The following is a 6,354-nucleotide window of genomic DNA, read 5'->3' on the forward strand; positions in this document are numbered from 1 at the left end:
CTTGAGGATAAATAAACCAACCAGTTGGAGACTATTACACCAAGATCTTTCTGTAGTTGTCCATGAATAAGTCCCCTCTCGTTCAAACGAACTGGCATGATTGACAGGTTACTTTTAGTTATTTCTCAGTGTTTTCAAACTATTGTTCCTCGGTAAACCGTAATCATGTTGACAGAAGACATCTCCCGGAAGTTAAGGTCTATGCCTCACGCTTTTTCCCCCGAGCATTCATTGAACACTGACTAAGTGTTTTTGCTCGAATACCTAGATAGAGGACTTTCCTGATGTCAGTTAGCGCGTCAGGTATTCAGTTTGAAGAAACAGGCCTTCCCTCTCCTTTGGGGTGAACAGTTGCAGGCTGCCTACCGACTATGGTCTTTTACATTTCCAGCTCAAATTAGCCGGATGACAAATATGAATACAAAGCAAATATTTTCTTTGGAAATAAAGAGGATTGACAAGTGTTAATAAATCAACAATAGGAAAGTGAACATAGTAAAACGCTTTGAATGTTTGGGTGTCTGCCCTTAAGCAGTGTTAGGCCCAAAACCTTAGTAAATGTAGCTCTTTTAAAGCTATATATGAATTTGCATAAACCAAATGACTTCTCGATTCTTCAAATAGTTGCTGCTAAATTCTAACTTGGAAGGCACAGTGACCTATTGTTAGAAATGATATGTTGTTTATGAATATCTGCTAAAACTGCTGTTTTTGTAGATTATGTTACTGGACAACCTAGTCCTACAGGATCAAATTAAACTGCAATTTAGCGAAGTTAAATCTATGAAAATAGAGGGATAATTTCGAATATACTTCCTAAAACTGAATAAGAAAATTCCAGCAAGAATCATAATCCTGGGTTATTACATATGAAGTACATATTAGGAAAAATGTGAACTAAATGAAAAAGGGTCAGACAATAAATTTAACTCCTAGGTGCTAAAAACTTTGACCAGGCAGAGCTATTGCCTTATATTAAATGGACGGTTTGAGTTATCATATAACTTTATTTGGGACATAACCTTAAAAAGTAAAATACAAGCAAAGATAAAACAAGCTCATAACAACATCAGTTAAAACACGTTATAAATACATTACAATAAATATGAAACGCATATAACTAGGCCTTTAAAATGTGCAAAAGAGGGTAGAGTCAGCATGTATGAAGCCAGAGCATTTGAAGGGCAGCAAGTGTAGCTTTGGCAAACAATACCCAAGGCCAAAACCTGACACTTAGCAGAAAAAAATACAGGAATCGAGATTACAAGGCACTACCCTTGACGAAAGACCAGGCAGCTCTAGAATGAATGATCCAAAGGATTACAAATTACTGATTCAACCAGTTCCTAAAACAGCAGGCATATGATTATCAACGATTACTTATCATTTTCAAGAGCACACTTGCCCGGATAAAAATTCTGCAGCTTTAAAGTGAATTGTGTATTATCTTTGGCACGAGCCTACATCACGACTGATCTGACTGACCAGGCCCACTTTAGAAATCGTAAAAGAGCAAATAAAATTGGTTCTGATGTATCAGATATGATGAGTAGGTGTGAGGCCACCGGCATAGCGGAAGGATCCACCTAGATCTCCGGAGTTTGTACCTTATGCAAATTAATAGAAATTGTACCTCAGTTTTCAGAATGTTGAGACAGAAAGGGCAATCCCATGCAGCTCTCCCCACTCCCTTTTCCCACTTCAATGTAAAAACCCTAAGTGGCAATGTACTAACTAGAAAGGGGTTGTAGAAGCTCTTTACCTCAGAGGACATCATTCAGTCAAAGAATAATTCAAATTGTGAGCTGCATTTAAGTTTAAGAATTTATCCTTCGGCCATCAATACTCACCTTGCGCCATACCTTCTAGACCACATGCCCCTAGTAGATACCCTTAATCCACTTGGCTGGGTAATTCCTCAACCCACTAGGGTCTTCCCACACCCCCTCTAGTTTTAACTGGCTACGCAAACTTTTCATGGATATCTGCCAGGGTGCAGTACACTTGTCTAGGAGGTTAGCTCTTGCAGTGCAGCTTTACGGTATACACCCGTTACGACGCAACTTTTACTCCGCACTACCATTACAACGCGGGCATTACAACGCATGACATTACAACGCATTGCGCTGGGGGGCGCTCTAGGATAAGAGGTAAGTTTAATTTACTATCCAACACCTTCCCTAGGGTCCACGGGGACTGGAGTTAGAATAGTAAATTATACTTACCACTATCCAGCACCCCAAAGCGCTATGCGTTGTAACGGTATTCGTTGTAAATACCGCGTTGTAATGGTACGCGGAGTAAAAGTATGCGTTGTAACGTCATACATCCAGCTTTACGTGGGGCCAGATACTGAGTTGTCCAAATTCTGACCCAGTAAGTCAAAGTTTTAAAGTGGGAAATGTGGTCAATCCTTTTGAGATACATTCCACCATAAAGATAATATTTGTGCGCTAGCTGGGACATTTAGAAGTGCTATCACAAATTTATTTTCAGTAATATTCAGTTGCAAGATGTCTTGAGAGCCCCAGATTTCTGCCCCATACAGCGTGCCTCCCAGGGCCACAGCTCTATAAACCTCAACAGCTGGGGACATGCCCTATAAGTCAATGCTTTCTATTTCCTAATAATAGAGTTACTTTTTGACAGCTGAAGGTCCCAGGGAAGCTTATCAATTAACCAACTCCCAAATCATCAAAGCTCCAAATCTGATCTATAATTGCTCCATCCACAGTCATTTTATTCCTGAATGCACAGTGGGGATTTGTGGCCATGAACTTGGACTTCCCTGCACTGATCTCCAAACTCCTGTAATTGCTGAAACCCACAAAATGGTTCAACAGTCCCTGCAGTCCCATTGGAGTATGAAAGCATCATTGGCGAGCAGAAATACAGGGGTGCAGGCACCAGCTATCTTGGGGGCATCATGCCAACACTATTTCGGTGCTTCTACTGCATGTTTATAAACAGAGAGTACAGCGTGGGGGACCAAACGCATCCCTGTCGCACACTTCATTCAGTAGGGATCCCGTCACCTTGATTATTCCACCTGACCTGTGCGTACGTGTCTGAGTGAAGTCTGACTAGGAGATAAAGGAAATCATGGAGCATTGCCAGCTGATCCAATACCTCCCAAAGGGTATGTCTCGTCACTAGGTCAAATGCAGACCTCATATCCATGAAGGCTACATACAGGTGTTCTGTATTGCATGTGAAGTACGTCCAACAGTTGGTCATAAAGCAAAATACCTGGTCAATCATGCCTATGTTCTTATGAAAGACTGCCTGAAAATGAGACAAGACCTGATATTCATCCATCCACTCCTGTAGGCGGATAAGGACTTGCCTACAGAAGATCTTCTGCATATTATCAATGATACTGATTGACCTGTAATTTTCAGAAATATCTTTTGTCCCCTTCTTATAGATTGGAACAATAATGATGTCATGCCATGATTCTGGAATTTCCTCTCCATTTTTTACAGCATTGCTTAGCATGTTCAAGTAGGGGAACCAACTATCTGGCTCTAAAAGGAATAAATCCACTGGTATACTCAGGTTCAGTGCCTTTTTCTTTCTTCATGTGTAAGAGGACAGCCTTGGTTTATTCTAGTATACATAGTATTGGGGGAGTGCTGGAGGAGAAAGGAGCGGCCTAAATACAAACCATCTGTCATCCTGGGGCAGGGACATAGACTGGCATAATCCCTGGCATAGTTTAAGGCTTTCAAATGTTCAGCCCATAGGCCTCCCGGAACAAATATGTCTGGGGTGGTGATTCCACAGCTACTGCCCGTAGCAATGATTTTCCAAAAGACTCTCAGGTCTCTTTTCCCGAGGGCATCTAGGTGGTTGTCCCATTGCTCCTCTTCCCATTGTTTTTGGAATTAGTCATGATTGACTTATAGGACTTCATGGCTTGTGTTGTGACTAATTTAGAACATTCTTTAAAGGCCTTAATCAAGCCCCCTTTTGCAACTCTGAACTCTTTGGTGCACTAAGGGCATAAAGTAGAACTAACTTGTATCTTTCTATATTGCTTTCTAAAGATGTGTTTTGGGTTTCAAATAGCTCAGAGTGTTTTGAGCTAAACTTAAAGGTACTCGTGTTAGACTATTCATAAGATTCAAAATGAGCCACTAATGATTGGTGGATATTGGTCTTAGGGTGTGTCTCCTTGTTAATATTAGCCCATTTTATGTTCCTGTAGTCATTTGTGAGGGCTAATGGCAATAAAGAAATGGCATTAAGTTGCTCAGGGGACTTGCAAAATAGACATAAACTAAACTTGACAACAAGAGCATTATGGTCACTTTTTGCTCGAACAACAACTTTCATGCTCCACCATAGCCTTTCGTCAAGCAGTATGTAATCAATATAATTAGTGTACAATTCTATTTTAAAGGAGATTGGGGTCGATAATCAGACTTAGTGCGTCTCTCAGGTGTCCAGAGTTGGAACATTTGACTGGCCATCTTTGGCCACTTCCTTACATGTTTGCTGATAAGCTCAGGTGGACCCCAGTAATCATCCTCCCCGGTCATTAGGGCAGGAAGAGGGTCAAGTGGTTCAAATTTTGTGTTGCAATCACCTGCTATATCACGGGCCACGAGTGCTGTAAACTACTCTCTAACAAGGCATGTAAAGCGTTTATGGTGGGAGATTCTACATTGACCTGAACTATTCATATATAAATATTTATCACAGCTATATGATTTATCGAAGCAGTGCTATGTAGTGACAGATAGCTCCACAAGATTTCCTTCGATCCTGAGTCTAAGACTCACCATAAAATTATTCAAGTTTTTTAACCCAATTACTAATCTCCCTGAAACTCTCCCAGATCTAGTTGGAGTAACGTTAATAAAGAATGTGAGATAAACTGGCCTATAGATTAGCTCTGTCGCCCATGCCTCCTGCAGTAGAATAATTTGGTGGTTATTCATGAATTCACCCCATTCTAGGTGGTTTAGTTTGTTTGGCCCGTAGTCCACACACATTTCTTGACACAAGTCTGACTAAAACTCCCAGCAGAACCTGGTGGAAATATAGGTGGGAGGGCAGCCAGGAGAACAGTTGGGAGTGAGTTACAGATTTTATTTGGCCAATAGTAAAAACACTTGTGTCTTCCCACAGTATAGCTGTGGGGAATATGTTGTAACATGGATACCATTGACGTTCTATCTAGGCACTTGGGGGAATCAATCTATATCTGACGTTAACATGCCTTTTTTTTGAGAGAGCATGTCCAATGTTACTCTCCGGGGCAGTAGCCATAGGTAATTTCTTTTTAATACGTATCTTTGAGACATTGTGAAGTGGTTCTCTATATTTCAGGGCAATTAGGCCATTGTTAATTTTGTTATGGACAAATCTTACACCAATATGGTCTAAATTACCATGCTTGCTGCGATAGCGCATGGTTACTACAATGTCGTCCTTTATTATCGATCTACAGTGGCTGACTTTGTACAACCAGTGGATGGTTTTGTTGACTAATAAGCCTCTGTTTTCAGTGGACCATGGGTTCAGTTTAAAGATATTTGTCAACAACATTTTGTCTCCCAGGTGTGTACTGGCACTTCTCTAACTCTGCATATTGATCCGCAAAGCTTCCCCCTTCCTCTCGGTAATTGCCTGACTTCAAAGGGTGGTCCAACGAGGATCACATGGTCATGGGTGACCTAGATGCCTGCCTAAATGGGATGCTCTGATCCTCTCTCCTTTGTTCACTACCCATTTCACGAGGAATCACTTTGTATTTTGGATTGGAATCCTTTGCAGTGTTGGTACTGGTATACTGAGGCAAGGGGTGGGGAATGATGCCTGCTCTAATTGGGATGTTAGGGACACAGGAGAGAATGTTGCCTAATGGCAAGGGCAGTCACACTCGGAGCTGGGGAACCGGGTTAGAGTCTCGGCAGGGGCGATCAACATTCTATGATTCTGGGCAAATCACTTAATCTCCACGTGCCTAACAAAAATGAATGTGTCCATCTGTAACATATTTGGTGCTCACGTAAAGCCCCCTGATACCTTCGGGTCTAGTTCGCACTATATTAATCCCCTCCAAAAAATAAAATAAGGATCAGTTCAACCATGTTAATATGTGTAAGTGATCCTGACCTCTCCCCCTTATTGAGATTAACCAATAATGCAGTCAGCTTCTCCCTCCACCTTCTCTATCTGGGTCTGTTTAAGGATGGTGACAGCTTTTCGTAGCTCAACTGTCTCTTCCCTCAGATGCATCAACTGGATCTCATCTGCACTACCCACTCCAGGTTGATTTGAGATAGATCTTGGGGAACTTAATGCTGGGTCACCTGTATTGGGAAGATCCTCTCTCAGTTGAAG

The sequence above is a fragment of the Lissotriton helveticus genome, chromosome 1_1 (assembly GCF_964261635.1).
Source record: "Lissotriton helveticus chromosome 1_1, aLisHel1.1, whole genome shotgun sequence".
Classification (NCBI taxonomy): domain Eukaryota; kingdom Metazoa; phylum Chordata; class Amphibia; order Caudata; family Salamandridae; genus Lissotriton; species Lissotriton helveticus.